Source organism: Alosa sapidissima, chromosome 15, assembly GCF_018492685.1.
Source record: "Alosa sapidissima isolate fAloSap1 chromosome 15, fAloSap1.pri, whole genome shotgun sequence".
In the NCBI taxonomy this organism is placed as follows: domain Eukaryota; kingdom Metazoa; phylum Chordata; class Actinopteri; order Clupeiformes; family Clupeidae; genus Alosa; species Alosa sapidissima.
Window position 1 is genome coordinate 15,283,069 of NC_055971.1, and position 19,460 is coordinate 15,302,528.

A 19,460-nucleotide genomic window follows, 5' to 3' on the forward strand; every position below is an offset into this window, starting at 1 on the left:
GTCACCCCCTCCCACTCACCCGACCAATGACATCACCCTCTTTCCCCTAAACTCTACAGTATGAACCCTAATAGACACCAGGCTTTACAGACACACACACACACACACACACAAACATCATTCATGTGTGTGTTCCAACTTAGCATGCAAACTTATACATCCACATCAAATGATCCCAGCACCCCCTACCTCCCGCCCCCAACACACACACACAAATATTACTACTATTGTTTGTCTTGGAACACACAGCACACCTGCATCCCAACTCTCACAAGATCACATGTGTGTGTGTGTGCGTGTGCGTGTGTGTGTGCGTGTATGTGTCTGTTGCATTGAGTGATTTCTGATTATGGGGACTATGTGCATGAATGTATGTTTGCAATCTGTGCAGTGTGTCGTCTGTTTGAAGCTGAATTTGAAGCTCATAGGCAGGAGTCAGGTGCACACGCTAATAAGAGGCTGAAAGCCTTGGCTGTTGGCTTCATCACTGGTCTAGTCTGGCTGATTCATGACAGGTTAACACCACACAGCTCTCTGACTGGGCTGTGGTATATTTAGTGTACCTATAATGAACTGGGTGAATCGTATATAGGATCTCATACATATGTGTCTAATCATGTGCATGGAAGAGTGTGTGTGTGTGTGTGTGTGCGTGAAAGAGTGAGTGAGAAAGAGAGAGAAAGAGAGAGAGAGGGAGGGAGGGAGAGAGAGAGAGAGAAGAGAGAGAAAGAGTCTAATGGTTGTGACTGAAGAAGGAATGTGGCAGGACAGATTTGGCCGTCTCCACAACAACCAGGACACAAGACATTCGGTTCATCACTGTTTCTCTCTCCTAGGTTAATACACACACACACACATACACACACAAATATATGCTCACACCTAAACATACAGAGAGAGAGAGAGAGAGAGGTGAGTGAGAGAGAGAGAGAGAGGAAAGAGGATCTTGGAGACATGCTGCTCTTTCCTGTCGTCCTAATTCATCTCTGTTAGTCTCCTTTCACACCATCTCCACTCCATTTCTCCTCTCATCCTTCCCACTCATCTCTTGCTCTCCTCCCACTCTGCCCATGGGCGTCCTGTGTGTGTGTGTGTGTGTGTGTGAGAGAGAGAGAGAGAGAGAGAGAGACCCAGAGAGAAAGATAGCGTCATGATCATACCATGCGTGCCACGCCCCAAAACCTTACCCACGTGCACACGGCATGTGTATGAGCACACATGACACCCTCCAGATGTAGTAATGTATGGCACATCTCTATAGAATGGTGACCTCATTTGTGTTCCATTTTCATTTCACTGTTATGTGCATACACACACACACACACGCACGCACGCAGACACATGCACACACCTAATTGGGGCAAGCTGATTAGATACAGCAGCTTTGCCTTGTAAACTTGATGCCCCAAACGCTTGCATTTCAGCTTACATTCTCACACCCCGCTAAAGTGTGGCTGCATTTATGGGAAGTGCTGCAAGTAAGAGAAAGGGATAGAGAGAGAGAGAACAGAGAGGAATAGAGAGAGAGAGAGAGAGAGAACAGAGAGGAATAGAAAGAGAGGGGATAGAGAGAGAGAAGAGAAAAAGAGAGAGAGATTTCTTTTTACTCCTGTTTGTGTGTTCTTTTTCATCTCATCCATTGTTAGCAGATTTGCCGCTACATTCCAATCAATGACCCAGTTTCTTTCAGAAGCTAACCATACGATAGATAGGGGATTTGTTGTACTGGGGTGGACTGATGTTTTTTCATGGAAGTGAGTGTGTGTGTGTAAATATAAATGTGTGTATGTGTGCATATGTCTACGAATGGGTACAAGTGTGCATGTACAGTGCCAAAAAGTATGTGAACCCATGCTAACGTTGACTAAAAAGAGGAATAAAAAATCATTTTTTGGAAATTGGAAATACAGGGGGCATTAGTATACACACATACCCTTCACCATACCTAGAGATTGGCATGGTTTTATTTCAGTTAGCCTAATAGCTGGTTTGATTTGCATTGAAAGATGATCTTATGGAAAGTACCCCATCTCTAGGTATGATGAAGGGTATGTGATGATGTGGGGCTATTTTAATTCCAAAGGCCAAGGGAACTTTATCAGGATGCATAGTATCCTGGATCCATGAAATAACTGGCCTTTAACAATAAAATTCTGCCTGCCTGGAGTTGGATTTAATTAAGGCATTAAGATCAATTTCCAAAAGATGATTTTTTTATTCCTCTTTTTAGTCAACTTTAGCATTACTTTTTTTGCCACTATATGTATGTATATGTGTCTGTATGTGTGTGTGTGTGTGTGTGTATATATATATATATGTGTGCAGAAGATGTATATTTCACAGTAAGCTAGTAGGCTATATGTATGTGTTCTAGGGGGCTGCTGCACCACGTGTGTCCTGATGGGCTGTGTGCTTTCTTCTCATCTCCCCAGCTCATCAGAGATCTTTATTGGATCTCTCCATCATCAGCTCCGCATGGCTGAGGCGTCTAATGTGGTGGGTGCAGCTGTGGTGGCTCACTCTGACCAACTCTCATGCTCCTCTTTGCTCCGTGTGCACGGCATCATACCCGTTTGCAGGAGGTTCTGCTGCCTGAAATTGACCCTTTTTATTGCACATGAAAGAATCTTTAGTGGAAGGAGCTCTCTCAAACTCCCTCTTGACACACACACACACACACACACACCTGCACATACAGTACACACACACACACACACACACGGATACACATGCAGTTGTGAATGTAGTGTGATGTGATGCCAGCCAGCTGCTTCCGCTATAATGAGCGGTGAGACTCACATACTTTGAGACAGTCCCTGCATAATTCAGCACCTACACACACACACAGAGAGAGAGAGAGAGAGAGAGAGAGAGAGAGAGAGAGACTCACACACAAACAAACACAAACAAACACAAACACGCACACACACAAACACACACACACACACACACACACACACACACACACACACTACATCTCTCGTGATGGGAGTCCCTCAGCTGAGAGCAGTGTTCTGTCTTTAGAACTCAGCATGTGGGAATAGTTCTGCCATGCACACTCACTGGTGCTTCACATTTAGAAAAAAACTATGAATCCCAGGATGCTTTGTGACAGGTGGTTGTGCTATACAGACCATGGGGCTGAGCTTTGCAGGGGACAACACACACAAACACACACACACACACACACTCTCTCTCTCTCTTTCTCACTCACTCAAACACACACTTCCACTCAAGAATACTTTCTTTTTACTTCTATATCAGCATATTTTTGTGCACACTCAGTAACACAAGCACAGTCCCAAATAGACAAGCACACACACACACACACACACACACACACACACACACACACACACACACACACACACACTGCGTACACAGACACCCAGACCCAGACAGCTCAGGTCAAAACATTACAATTTTATGATGTTGGTCCTCTCATAAAGTGTCCAGCACCTCTACCTGGCCAGCACTCTCACCCGGAGGGAGGCCCCTGAACTAGGCTGAACCCAAACAACTCAAGCACTCCACTCTGGAGACACAGAGCTTTGATGAATATGTTCTGACTTATAGCCAGAAAGATCACATGCGAAAGTAGACACACACACACACACACACACACACACACACACACACACCACTTGAAAAACCAGCTGCCTCAGCTACATCTCCATGTCCTATCAACGTGATGTACATCTCACCTTGAGCATGTTAACACACACTGACACACATTCGCTTTTAATGGACACATGGCGTTATAGCCATTTCTCAACTAATATAAACTAATTTTGGTTTTGAAATATGGTTTTGCATGGTGGAAAGGTTTGACAAAAGGTGTGGTTATATTTATGTTTTTTTGTGCTTTATGTTATGATTTATGTTTGTTAGTCACGTGAAAGCCCAAAGGTGGCCTAGACTGTACATGACGTAGGTCAGGATTGAACTTGGCCGATGGAGAATGGAAGCGTGGGGTAACAAACAGTTTTAACTATACTGCACATACTCATTACGTCTTTATTTACACAGTTTTTCGTTAAGTTTTATTCCTGGATTTAAGTTACAACAACTTTTCGTTCATCTTTTTGTTACTGCAACTGGACAAATAAATTATCTTTCTCAAAACGTTGGGAGTGTGCGTGTAATCCCACCCAGGCTTTTACGTTTTTCTCGGCATGGATAAAACGGACACTACACACGGACACATAAGCTGCACTCTAAATTACACCTGCCTGGAACTCCACACACACACACAAATGTACATGACAAATCATCACACTGTCTACTTCCCGTAACTGGTGATGAGTTTACCAGAAATATACACACAAACACACACGCGCATGCACACATACACGCACACACGCACACACACACACACACACACACACGCGCACACACACACACACACACACAGAGTCAGGGTGCAGATGGTCTTTTGTCATTAAAATTTCAGCTGGTTCCCGCTTCCTCCGTCTCTACTTTCGCTCTTTTAATGTTTTCATGGCGACAGAGACCCACTTACACTCATGGGCGCACCCTCACTGCAGACACACACCATTTTAAACATGCCCATTCAAACATTTTTGAGTATACTGAGATCCACAATGTTTTAAAGCTTCACTGTGTGTGTGTGTGTGTGCGTGTGTGTGTGGGTGTGTGTGTGTGCATGCGTGTGTGTGTGTGTGTGCATGCGTGCACGTTTTTCGTGTCTGTGCACGCACAGTTTGTGTTTGTGTTGAGAATGATTGTACAGGGAATTCATCTGGACATGACAATGACTCCTAAAGAATGTCAACAAGAAAACAACAACAACATCCCCCAAACTACTGTACCTTGCACACACACACACACACATCAGTGTATACAAACTACCTTGCACACACACACACACACACACACACATACACACATCAGTGTACACAAACTACCATGCACACACACACACACATCAGTCACATCAGTGTACACAAACTACCATGCACACACACACACACACACACACACACATCAGTGTACACAAACTACCTTACACACACACACACACACACACACACACATCAGTGTACACAAACTACCTTGCACACACACACACACACACACACACACACACACACATCAGTGCACACAAACTACCATGCACACACACATCAGTGCACACAAACTACCATGCTCACACACACACACACACACACACATCAGTGTACACAAACTACCTTGCACACACACACACACATCAGTGCACACAAACTACCATGCACACACACATCAGTGCACACAAACTACCATGCTCACACACACACACACACACACACACATCAATATACACAAACTACCTTGCGCACGCACACACACACACACATCAGTGTACACAAACTACCATGCACATACACACATAAGTATACACAAACAACCTTGCACACACACACACACATCAGTGTACACAAACTACCTTGCACACACACATCAGTATACACAAACTACCTTGCACACACACACACACACACATCAGTGTACACAAACTACCATGCAAATACACACACACACATACATCAGTGTACACAAACTACCATGAACTCTCACACATCAGTATACACAAACTACCTTGCACTCTCACACATCAGTGTACACAAACTACCTTGGACACACACACACACACACATCAGTGTACACAAAGAAGAAGCAACATTATATTTATTAAATGGCTTAATTTACTAGGTGCAAAAGAGCACATCCTTTGATACTGCCATGAAAAGAACATGCTACAGTGAAATGGCAGAAGTAGCACTGTGCCTGTAACTGCATCAGATAAAGCAGGTTTGACACATCGTGAGGCCACCATACCAGCCAGTGTTTGTACTCTAACACACCTCTGTCTTATCACCCAAATCTGGAGGAAAAACGTGACCAGCACACGGTCAGACAGCAAAGCACGCTGTTCTGCCGGAAGCTAGTCAAACAGCATCAGCGTTATTTTAGTAGGTCCAGTCGCCACTGGCCTGATTTCTCGTCCACTATTTCTCATTACAGCAAGCGTAGAGCCATGCGGTGAATTACACGGCTGGTCCTTTAATTAATATGGAGAAAGCAGCTTCCCAAGGGGACAAGGAATGTACTGGTTGGCTTCCCACAGATTTCAAAACACACACACACACAGACACACCGACAAGGGTGCAGCTTCTAGTCCCTTCTCCCAATATAAGCACCTTCATCAGGGATAGAAATTGTGCGTGTGTATTTTCCTCATAAAATCTCAGTATTCGGGGGATTATGGCACTAAAAATAGCTTAGAAATCTTAATCCTTTCAAAGGAAGAAAATGTGTCAATCATGCAATCACACTCTCTCAGTCTGCTTAAAAATGGTGTGGAGTGTGTCGGTGTGTGTGTGAGTATGTATCTAGAAGTGAACGAAGTGTGCGAGTGTGCACTTTTTTGAATGACCACAAATAGTAACAATAACAACTTCTGTGCATGTATGTGTGTTTGTGTGTGTGTGTGTGTGTGTGTGTGTTTTATTTGTGTGTGTGCGCGCATACATGCACACGCACATACCTTGCGTGCAGAGAGAAGATTCAGTGCAGTGTGGCATTTGGGAGTCTCTCTCCCCTACAAGGTCATTTCCCCCTTACTGCTAATGTCACTCACTGTCCTATCAGCACTTTTACACACACAGACACACACACACACACACACACACACTCTCTCTCTCTCGCTCTCTCTCTCACACACACACACAAACACACACACTCTCTCTCTCGCTCTCTCTCTCACACACACATTTACACACACACACACACTCTCTCTCTCACACACACTCTTATGGCTCATATATGCTAAAACAGTCCTAGACGACTGCAATTATGTCCATTCCCCAACCCCCTCTCCTCTCCCCCATCCCATCTCTGTGATTGACATGCACTCCACCGGGGCTTCTAGCCTCTGATGCCCCTTGAACCTCCAGGCAAACAGCCCCCTTTCCCTCCCCTGCCCTCCCCCCCACCTCACACTGCCCCAGCCAGCTCATAGCCCCACTGCAGCCCAGGCTAGTGCACAATTTGACACAGTGTGCACAGGCACCACAAACACACTGCAGATACACACTGACTGCAGTACGGCATACGGTTTACAAGGACACACACAGTGAGCTCTTTGGCGAAATTAGTGAGTGTGTGTGTGTGTGTGTGGGGGGACAGGGGTGAGCAAGTGTGCAAAGAGATGAATGCCAAAGAGTGAGATCACCTGAAGAGATGGATTGACTTTGTCTGGATCTTTAGTGGATGAGTGTGTGTGTATATATGTGTGTGTGTGTGTGTCTGTGAGTGAATGAACGCACAAAAGAGCACAAAATAAAAGATGCCCATCACAATAAGTATGATAGATGATTGGTGTGTGTTGGAACACACCTATGTCCATTTATATGCATGCATGTGTGTACGTAGCATATACTTTTGCTTTGTGTGTTTGATGGATTTGCAGAGCATGGCTCTTTAATGAAGGTTTTGACAGATTTATGTTCCTCTATGTGTGTGTGTGTGGGAGGGGGGGGGGGGCAGGCTGCTCTAATGAATTGTTTATGGTTTAAAGCTCTTATTCTGGCGTGGTGGATCATCCCCTGTGCCTACCGAATGTGTGCTAGAGTTTGCATGTGTGTGTGTGTGTGTGTGTGTGTGTGTGTGTGTATGTGTGTGTGTTTAGAGGGGGGGGGGGGGGGGGGGATATTCAATGGACAGAATGTGGTCACTCAGTCACAAGGTGACCCTTGTTGCACGCACACACACATGTTCACACACATACACACACACACACACACAGTACAGTGCTTCATTGGAATAACTAAAGTCTCATCACAGTTGAGCAGCTGGACCCCCCACTGATGCCTCTGCTGCTGCTGCTGCTGGTGTGTGTGTGTGTGTTTGTGTATGTATTTGGGCTTTTTTGTGTTAGTGTGCAAATATTTGATCATTAATCCTGCATAACTGACCCAGCCTTATGTTTTTCGTCTCAAAACCATTAAAGATGCCGCTGAACAAAACTCTGCTGACTTGTGAAAAACAAACTCATCCCTACAAAAAAAAAAACTTATCCTAATGGTCCAACCAGGGAAATAAAAATGTCATTATGAAAAACAATAGTCTAGTATGCAAACGTCAGAACTGTGCTTTATCACTATACAGCCCTTATCTAAGACACACTAGGATGCCTTCACTATAAATTACAGCTGCTGCTGAAAGACTGAGAAAGAATCTAAGAATGAAGGCACACTCGTCGTCTCATTCTTGCACACGAAAAGAGATAGGAATAAACAGCTTTTGGGTCAAAAAACGTTCACTAGCGCAGCCAGCTGGTTTTTACAACTTGTAAACCTTGTCACCATCACCTCCGCTTTATTGTGGGTAAAACAAAATCGGTTAACTTTAACAGAGCAATTACTGTAGCTGTGCAGCCAGATGATACAATCAAGGGTTACGTGCAGGCTTCCGCAGAAATAGGATTGTATTAGGTTGAGGCAACAAGTGAGTAGTAGGATGACAAATTTCCTTAAGGCTACACTGAATAGCGGAAACAAATAGTTTATTTTACTGTCTGTGGAGAAAACCGAGCGGCTCTAAAGGCCGCTGGACCCGGAAAAAGATGTATTAGCCTATTATTGAATCATCACGTAATAACCGAATTGACAACCGTCTGCATGCTGGGCATCATTACAAGACTACACTGTCTGTGTGCCAATCAGTATTAGAGTGGATTACAGAGGTGGGTTGGGAGCAAAATGCTATTCCTGTTTCAAACAGATTATTTTTCAGTTGCAAAGGACAAAATAACACCCGTACTGAATGTCACACCACATCAGCTTCCGTCAAACCAATGCCGACATGTCACATGTTCACTAATTTTCCACTCACGTATTTGAGAAACATTCTTACTTATCTCACTTTTTTGCATTATTTGAAGTGATATATTATTTCTCTGTATGATTTCATGGATTAGGCTATTATGACCGCCTCTAGGATGACGGAATTTGTATGGTATGTTGGTCTTAAGGGCCTGCATCAACCTAGCCCATAACCACTCATTTGTGATTTGCATAAAATAAATGAATTTATGTGTACATTTAGTGACTGTACACCCATTGGCCTATAGATGGTGGTGTTGAGCGAAGGGTTGCTGGTAGAGGATGATGAGGAGAGGAGCTACAAGGCAGGACTGTCTCACACACACTTTCTCTCACAAACACACACACATATATAAACACACACACGTACACACACACACACACACAAACTCACATCCACACACACAGACATACATGCATGCACACACATACACACACACACACACCCCTACATACACAGACACGCACACATACAAACACACACATAAACACACACACACACACACACACAGGCATGCACACACTCACACAGGCACACACACACGCACGCACACACATTACACACAGGCACACACGCAAGTACGCACACACACACACATTCAAGCATACACAAAGGTTGCAAGAGTAGGGGATGGAGTATGAGATAAGGCCGATATTATCGGCCCATATTAGGCATTTTCCAAATAGGCAATTATAACGGCCGATAAATAATTCATAAATAAATCAATAAAGGAAAACCGAAGGCTAGTTTGATTGTTGGTGTATTTGTGAAACATAAACGCGGTTATACCGAGCAAATTGATAACAGCACTGTAATTGTCTCCTTCGACTGTTAATTTAGAGTTGCCAACCAAAGGAAAAGGAAACACATGTTTTTCAAAGGAAAAACATGTGTTCCGTATTGATACGGAATGCATTTTGTTCCGTATTATTGAGAATAACTCAAACAGTAAAATAAGTTAGATTTTTTGAACGAAGAATGCACAATTTGTATGCGATAAAGGGAAGCCTTGCTGCTGTCATTTATCCCTCTCGATTTGTCTGTCATCACTATCCCAACAGAGAATGCACTTTTGGTTTGAGACACGGTGTGAGGCACATATATTATGCTGATAGTAGCGTGAGATGACATGTCTTGCTCAGAGTTTAACAGTGCAAGATAAACAACTAGGCTATCTCTGTTCCAAACAGTGCTTTATTTTTTTTAAAATAAGCCTACAGAGGAAAGCAAACAATTCAACATTTTAAACATGTGTAGACCATGACCGTAGAGGACAATCTCTCACTGCTATCAGTGTCAGCATCAATGCTAAGAACAGTCTTTTAACGTTACGGTTAAACGGCTAAAAAATATTAAGCTGCTGCTGTTGTTTTCTTTTCATGACTGAATGATTTAGGCTATTATCCTATGAATAAATGGAACGTTGTGTTTTTAAGCGCCAGAATTGACCCATCCAAAGCCACGCCCGAAAACCGCCACAGGCCAATTGTTATCATGTCATGACAATGCTACGTTTTCATATTTTATAGTCTATGGTTTCCATGCACACCATATTCTGATTTTATTTGGAATAATGCCAATATTCAGATTGCACATGAGTCAATAACTATAGGTTAGTTGTCACACATGTTTTGTTTTATTGTTGTAGGCTAATATTGAATGATTTAACAAATAAAGCTGTGAAAAATTTGTACGCACAGTGCGTACAGGACTACGCCTGCCGGCGCCACTGGTTCATAGAATGTAGTATATTTTGCATTCATTTTAGTAAATAGCACACTCATTTTAGTGTGTTCATTTGACACTATTTATGGGTCCACAATTTTGTAAAATGATGCACTAAAGTAAAACAAGCACACATCTTTTGATGTACATCATGCAATACACATAAAGTTGGCAACCCTAACTGTCATCCCCTTCTTTTCTGACCATACTGATAGGAGCTAAGTTAGTTAGCCACAATGCTAACGCTCGCTAATGCCACAGCAGGGCAAAGGCTACCTGTCTACGATGCAACACTGGGCTGGGACACTTCTGCTTGCCAAATAGGTTTCTCTGCTGTTGACACGCTCACAGTCCTTGGTGGCCCTGTCAGTGCTTTGTAAAATGTTGCGTTAAGACCACAAAAAGTCTACACAAAATAAATGTGAGCATCAGAGCTAACGTTCATTCCCAAACACACACTAGACTACTCCCTAGTTTCCGTCTACAATTTCTTGCATTTCAACAAAGGTGTTTCAAGTACGGAAGAGCATGGTTTAGGCTACAAAGGCTAAAAGTAAAGTAAAGTAACTGATCATACATAAAATGTTTTGCCTACATAAAGGGAGAGTCATTAAGTATAAACTGCTCACAATGTAGATTGTGGCAATGTGGTTATCACAGAACAAAGACCTCTTTTATTCTTACTATTCTTTCTGTTCTATACACTCTTTCACTCATTATTTCTTAAAATAAATAAATTACTGTATATGAAGAGCCTTTCGTTAGGAAATTAGATATAGGCCTATACAAATACATAATGCCCCACCTTGATTAGAACTTTGTTAGAACATTTTTACATTGCATTTGTTAAAAATGACTATCGCCCGAGATATCGGTTATCAGTTTTGGAAAAACTCAAATATCGAAATCATATCGTCCTTCAAAATCCCATATCTGTCAGGCTCTTTAGGAGATGGAGACAAATTGACACACACACACATGCATGCACACACACACACACACATCCACACGCACAGACACACACGCATGCACACACACACATCCACAGGCACGCACACATAGGCACACACATACGCAAACACACACACACACACACACACAGGCAGGCATGCACATACAAGCATATAAAAAGTTGTAAGACTAGGGGACAGAGTATAGGACATGAAGACAAATTGACAAGCGTGATTTATTTTCGCGGAGAGGATGTACAGGACTGAGCAGCGGTCATATTTACATCTAGTATTTTGTCATGTCCCCACAAAAAAAGTGACATCACATTTAAGGCAGTTGATCAGATCTTTATTATGTTAATCCATGCATTCGTTTAAAAGGCTGACACTTGAAAGTGTATTGATGGATTTGCACGTTTGGATATCTCAGCCCAACTGGGACTGTAATGTTATTGCATTGTTTACTGTGGAATTTATGTTGCCCCACTGGGCCAATGTGACATAAGCACTTATTTGGCTGACTGATTGATTCATTGATTAATTGCTATGTGCGTTTTAAGGGGTGTTGATTAATGGAACGGCTATTCTACTGACCTAACTGCTCCACAGGAAGTAGAGCGTGGAGCTGAGTATGTCTGCTGCAGGCATCAGGCACTAACCTCCACCTCTCTTTCTAACACACTCTCTCTCTCCATCTTGCTCTCTCTCTCTAACACACATACAAATCCTATTGCACACACATACACATAAATAAACAAACTCATTCGTGCACGCCCACGCACACACCTGACACATTAACTCATGCCACTTTAATTACTCGTCTTCCTTAAGGGAAGAGCACACACATACACACGTGTATGAACAGGAAACCCACACTCTTACTTTTAATCTCCCTGATTCGATAATTTGCTCTGTATCTCTCTTTCATGTCTCTTTCTCTTTTTCTCTGTGTGCGTGTGTGAGAGAGAAAGGGAGAGACAGAAGATTTAAGGAGACATTAATACAGTGTTTAGAACTGTCTAAAATAAAAAGATGAACTGATGAACTTATTCCATCCTGTGTGTGTGTGTGTGATAAGAGAGAGGATTTCGGGAGACATTAACAGAGTGTGAAGATCTACAGAAATAAAGAGATGATGAACTTATTCTACCCTACGTGTGTCTGTGTGTGTGTGTCTGCGTGAAGTTAAATAGAGAGACAGACTTTATGTGTGCGTGTGTGATAGATGCATTTTGGAGTCTAGGCTGAAGCAGCCTTGTGGACAGGGATTATGTACATATATTGCTGCTAGTAATATGAAATGTGGGCTGCTAGCTCTCTCCGTCTCATTCTCTCTGTCTGTGTATGTGATCTAGCTATATTTCCAGGCACACAGTATACCGTGTGGGTCAGCTCTAAAGTGTGTTTCAACTGGTATCTAGACTGTTCCGGATAACGGACATTAAGCCACCAGAGATAACAGCATATGGCACACTACGATTAAACGGCCGCTGCTCATAAAATGTGCCTGATAAATCCTAGGAAGCATTAGCTAAAAAAATGCTCATAACAGATAAAAGATGCAGTAAGAAATGGATGTGGTTATATATGGTCAAAACATATCAATAAACCAAACTGCAAAATAGATGGTCATAGTGTGTGTGTGTGTGTGTGTGTGTGTGTATGCGCGTGTCACAGAGAGAGTCTCTGTGTGTGAAAGGGCTGGTTATTTCTCTCTTACTTACAATAGTGCTAAACAAATAGCTAAAGGCTTAGTGCTCAGAGCTATTGATTTGTGGTTCCACAACAGCATTAGCAGCTAGCTCTTGCAACCAATGTTCAGTGATTGTGGTTTGTCTACATAGCAATCCAGCGGCTAGCTACTTGTGAGCATGGGTTGACTTGGTGATTAGGAACAGGGACAATGTTGGCAGTGTTTATTCAGGATGTATTGATACATGTGAAAGAAAGAGAGATGTACTGTATGCTTGTATGTCTGTGCAAGCATTATGTGTACAAGAATACGGGAGAGTTTACATTTCCGTGTCCGTGACTCCAGTCAGTGTGTGTGTGTGTGTGTGTGTGTGTGTGTGTGTGTGTGTGTGTGTGTCTTGACTGGCAGATGCCATTTGGCACACTTTCCCCTGGCCCAGTTAAAGGCAGCGTGGGTTGTGAGAGGGTGGCAAGAGCGCTTCCTTCGCTCCCGAACATCACGCTCAAGGAGGGACAAGTGTGTGGGAGGAAGTGGTGGTGGAAGAGGAAGGGGGCGGGGGGGGGCAAAGGAGACGCACAGAGGCAGATGAATAATTGAGTGTGTGTGCATTAGACTGCTATTAAAGGAAAGTGGGCTTCTAGTCCCATGGGTCTGTTCCATTCTTAACTCCTTACATGATGGTTGCCTTGATTAGAAGAACGGGATAGAGAAGGGAAAGGGGGAGGAAAGAGGGGATAGAGACAGGAGGTAAAGAAAAAGCGAGAGAGAGAAAGAGAGAGAGACCATGAAGGATGTTGGAGGAGAAGGGGAGCTAAGTGGGGATGAGGGAAAGACAGCAATTGATTTTTCCATAATTAATTCAAATTTTCCTCTTGTTTGCAGTTGACCTTTTACCCTCTTCACTGCTCCCGTGAACCCGCCACACACACCTCCGCCTGACTGGTTGGCTGGATAGCACCCTGGGATTGGATAATTCGTTCTCTCTGTTGTTCAATTATGGGAACTGAGGAAATGCATTATGCATTGGCGTCCGATTCTGATTTGAATAGAATGGATTAGGATTGACTCCCAGACCTTCAGCATTTATTGCACCTGTTCTTATCTCCTCATGGCTAGACTGATGGAGCCATACTGAGACACATTAATGTAAAACTACAGTATAGCGTATACGCTAGATGTGAAACTGCCTACAGAGTTTAAAAGTGACTGGTTCTCTATAATGGTCTGTCCTACTTTTTAGCTCATGCTTGTACCATAAAGGAGATACAAGATCAGAAAAGTCATTCCAAGAACATGAGTTCTATTTGACATTCAGCCATACTGACATGCTCTGTGAAGTCTCCTATGCTCTTAAGGAGCCCACACATGATGGTGTCTCTCTGAGAACCGATAATGGTGTAGATGGGCAAAACATGGCCATGCTGTTGATTCTGCAGAGTGGAACAATCTTTTGGCATAAACCACAATGCCTGTGGGGATAGAAATGTGGGTTATCCAAAAGTCACAGTGCTGCTATAAGACTGTGTACTATTCTGGCAATTTGGCCCCTCATACGTGAGTAGAAGACAGAAATCATAGCAAATAAAGAAATCTGACACCCAAATGAAAGTGGAGGGTGACAATGAGTGTCTGTAGTGTCCTGCTGTCTAATGACGGTCTAGATCCCTGTGCCCAGGGACTGCCAAGGGAAGGCTGCCAACCAGTGAGAAGCACTGATTCTGCACTTAAGACAAGGCTATTTTTAGATGACAAGAAGAGCCAGTGTGTGTGTGTGTGGAATAAAGGTGAGGGGAAAGACGGCACATCATATTTAAACTCTTTCAGTCACTCTCCCTTGCAGTTACACACAAAAATGAATGATCGTGTTGTGGATATGCACAAATGACTGTTAATCTGTCTTCATGTGTAGATGTGTGTGTGTCTCCATATCTTTTCTCTTCTACACACAGGGATTTGAGCTTACAACTGCATGCATATATGTGTGCAATTTAGTGCATGCATTTATTTGTGCATGGCATGCCCCCGTGTGTGTGTGTGTGTGTGTGTGTGTGTGTCCAGAATCTCTTACTCCTCATCCTTTTCTATCTGCAGGTGGTGGATTACAGTCTGACAGAAACAGCAATGGCAGCACACATAACAGTGCGGGTGGGTGGGTGTGTGTGTGTGTTGCAGTTTCACATCGGGTGGTAGACTGCATACACACACACATTCATATAAAATAGTTATATAAAATAGAAACATTGGATAATTGTGTAATTATCAGTGCCTATCAGCTAAAACTTGAATGAAGCATATGCCACATACATACTGTACATACCTACCACTATTACTTTACCCACGTGTTGCTTACCTTAATGCACACTGTACTGCAGTTTATTTCTGTAGATGTCATGAGTATGGGAAGCCAATATAAGTGCAGAAAATCCATCTGCAATGACTATAAATTCATCTTAAATGACAGTCACAGGACTGGCAGTGACTAAACTCGATCATCAATGCAAATGTAAATGTAAATCAGGTTTATAGTCCAAGTATATTTGCATATACAAGGAATTTGATCTCTGCATTTATCCCATCCGTGAATTAGTGAACAAACAAAACACACAGTGAACACAGTGAGGTGAAGCACACACTAACCCAGAGCAGTGAGCTGTCTTGCTACAGTGGCGCTCAGGGAGCAGTGAGGGGTTAGGTGCCTCACACCTTCAGCCGTGGATGTGGGCATAGGAGAGCAGTGCTCAACTATTTCCCCCGCCCACATTTTTCCTACTGGTCGGGGGATCAAACTAGCAATCCTTCGGTTTCAAGCCCGAAGCCCTAACCAGTAGGCCACGGCTGCCCACAAAATAATGACTTGACCTTGACCCTTCATCCCCATGCCAACGCTTGGTATTACTCTGCCTTCCTGCCGGCTCCATACATCCTGTTTACAATGTTGTCATTACGTTGATGGAGCAGAAGAAATCTGCCTCCAAGCTATTTTTCCATACTAATACTACAACACGCCCGACTGAGTATCCTAAGTGATTAGTCTGCCCAGCAATAATGTGTGATAAAGTTATTAAATTAATCCAAGTCTAGTCTGTATCACAGTGGTCCGACAGGTTAAAAATGGAAAGAGGAAATAAAGCTGCTTCTACATTTTTACTGACCACTGCGGAGACACCTCTGATCTCACTCCAATTTATCTGCCTCTGCTTTACAGAAATCACCCATAGACCTACATGCCCCACACTCTGAGCTTCCTCCAGTTAGGATATGTTAAACACGCTTGAGTTTGATACTATGCCAGCCTATATGGCGGGCCAATAGTTGAGTGGGTTGAGATGATTTGAACCGCAACCCGGGTGAATCTCAGGGCCTCGGGGGCAGCCACGCTCCCCAGCGCTCACAATGCGTTAGTACAGTCACAGTTGCCATGGTGATGAGAAATCTTTAATCCTCTCGTACTACCTCTGTCTTCTCTATCTATCTCTCTTCTCTCTCTTTCTCTCTCTCTCTCTCTCTCCTTCTCTCTCTGTTGGGTGGCTTAAGCGCGGGGAGCCGACGAGTGGGTCCAACGATGATTCATCTGATGAAGAGAAGACTGACTATGACTCGCGCGTGAAGCCCCTCTTCCGGAAGGATTAAGGACAAAGTGTGGGAGAGGAATGCAGAGAGAGAGAGAGAGAATGAGAGAGACAGAAAAAAGATGGAGAGAAAGAAATAAAGAGGATTCAAATTAGTCACGAAACAGTTGGGTCAAAAACTGAGAAATTACTTTGAATTAGCCTAATTTCGCATTCTGCTCAGAGCGAGGTGGAGTGGTTAGTCAGATAAACCCCTGCACTGAGCCGTGTTAAAGAGGGTCAGGCTGATAAATACCCAGCACTTTTCCTTGCTCCCTCGTTGCTGAACATGCCGCCTCTCAAGTGTTTTATGCAATCAAACAAAACGGGGACATTTCATGCCATCTGCACTCTCAATCATCTCGCCATCATTAATGAGGATGAATTGTGCTGTTTAATGTGACCACACCTGCATGCAACAAGGGGCTCTATGGCCAAACTAAGTTCACTGCATAAAAGGCAAAGACATAAATATACTGACACAAAATACAAAACATGAAATATCTATGTAATGTAAATGCAAATTTGCTTTGTGGTGACTATATTGTGAGACCGATTTATGGATTTTCAATCCATAATTCTTACCTCTCATAAAAATACCCTGCCTGAAAAATATGTAAAGGTTTTTCTGCAGGGTCTGTACCAGATTTCTTCTGTAACAGACCCCTATAGATCTATTGTTCTTCTTTCACCCTTTTAACACTACCCCTTCCTCCCCCCATCCTTTCACTGTAGCCCCTCTGCTCCATCTGAGGGTGTCAATTAATTACTAATTAGATGACCAAAACCCAGTTTGGGAGGACAATTATTTAAGCAGCCAATCACTTTAATCAGCCAATTAATCCCTGATTTAATTACTGTCATTTTCAAAAGAGTCCAGTCAGACAGGCCCATTAGCTCCTAGTTTGCCTAATGAGCTTCAGGCCACAAGGTCTGAGGTGTCCTTCAGTACTGCTTTATTTGCTTTCTGCACCAAGCCAGACAGCCATGTCAGATCGCATTCCGCAGTTTTTTTTCCGTCCCGCAGCCCCGGTGACTCGTTCTCATCGTTCATGACAACCGCATCAGCGCACAGGTGAGTGAGCTGCCGTGTGCGGGGCCCACTCGAGCAGGACAAGGTGTGAGCGGCGGCCCTAGAGCACTCGGAGCTTAAGAATGAGCTGCCGCCGCTGCTGCTGCTGACGTTATAAAGGAAGCTTGAGCCAATCCATTCATTCTCGCAAGAGATTGGAGTGCAAGTCTTACTGTGGCCATTCCTGAAAGGGTGTACTACCTGTGCACTATTACAAAGGGAAATTGGTGTGACCCACAAGTGCTGCATGCTTATATTTGCTTGCTTGCTTGCAGCCATAACGTCCCTTACAAGCAGGAAACTTTGGGGGACATACATTTGATATTCACCATTTTAATTAATATACTGTATTCAAAGTATTCTTAGTCTTCTTCGAGACCTCTGATAGAGGTTTTTAAGACAAAAGGACTAAGAATACAAATAGGTCAAATCCACCACACCTGCAGTGTAAAAATTAGAAAGAAATCATTGCCTAAATTTGAAAGTTAAAGAGAAACAACTGATGGTACAGACGATGACATCAGTTCAAACTCCTCCTTGTGGCCAGTTTAGACAGGATTAGAAGGATGTTGCTGCCACAGTAAGTTTGCACAGTACATGGGCATTTGTATTTACTCGCTGGCATCATCAAAGACATCTATGGTGTATGGGCATAATGATGACAAATCAGCTTGGCAAAAGATGTAAAAAAATGTAGATACTTATCATGGTCAATGGTCTGATGTTTAATCATGATATTCAGACATGCGTTCAATTGATGAATATGGGGCCTATTTGAACAAACAGCTCCCTCTGCTGTTGTGAATGCAGGAAAACCCAGAAATGTAAACTGAAGTGCCAGAAGGCTACTAGAGATATCTAAAAATCTACAGGCCATTTCAAACACATGTTATAAGCTTCTGGAGTATGTCTGTGAATCTGAGTCTGAATTATTCTCAATTTAGCTTGGGGAAGGAATTCCCCAACTCTTACTAAGGACACAGTTATGTGGCAGTGGTTTAAGAATTTCAAACTTGGTGAAGGTCTTCTTTTCACTGTCTTCTTATGTCAAGTTGTGCGACCACCTGAATGAGACATGCGTTATCTCATTCGATGTCTAAACTGACATAGCTTCACACAAGTTAAAAAGCATGACTTGTTCCCGCCCGGTTTCGAACCGAGGACCTTTCGCGTGTTAGGCGAACGTGATAACCACTACACTACGGGAACTGAGCTCAAGGGGGCGCACCAACCTTACATTTTGAACAGCTTTCTGCATTGAGAAAAGTCCCATTATTCTCTGTCCAAAACCAAACTCCCAATAAGTGTCCAAACCAGGGGTGTTACTTTGGGTTAAACATTGTGGGGGGTTGGGAACCCTTCTTTATGTTTGATAACAGTTAATATTTATGATTATTGGGGGGTTGGCTGGTTTTTGATTATGGGTGGGTTTACAAGCCCCCATTCCCCCTAATAAATTACACCCCTGGTCCAAACACTAACTGTAAGAAAATTGATTCATTGCACAATTTCGTTTGTTGGAT

General features: G+C 43.2%; 1 protein-coding gene and 1 non-coding gene across 3 annotated transcripts in view; both read right to left on the reverse strand.

The window, feature by feature from the left end:
• Positions 1–19,460, reverse strand: part of nyap2a (neuronal tyrosine-phosphorylated phosphoinositide-3-kinase adaptor 2a) — a 53,757-nt gene that overhangs the window by 33,020 nt on the left and 1,277 nt on the right. The window lies entirely within an intron of this gene.
• On the reverse strand, positions 19,074–19,146 carry trnav-aac. The gene has a single exon. It is a non-coding gene; the product is annotated as a tRNA-Val (tRNA).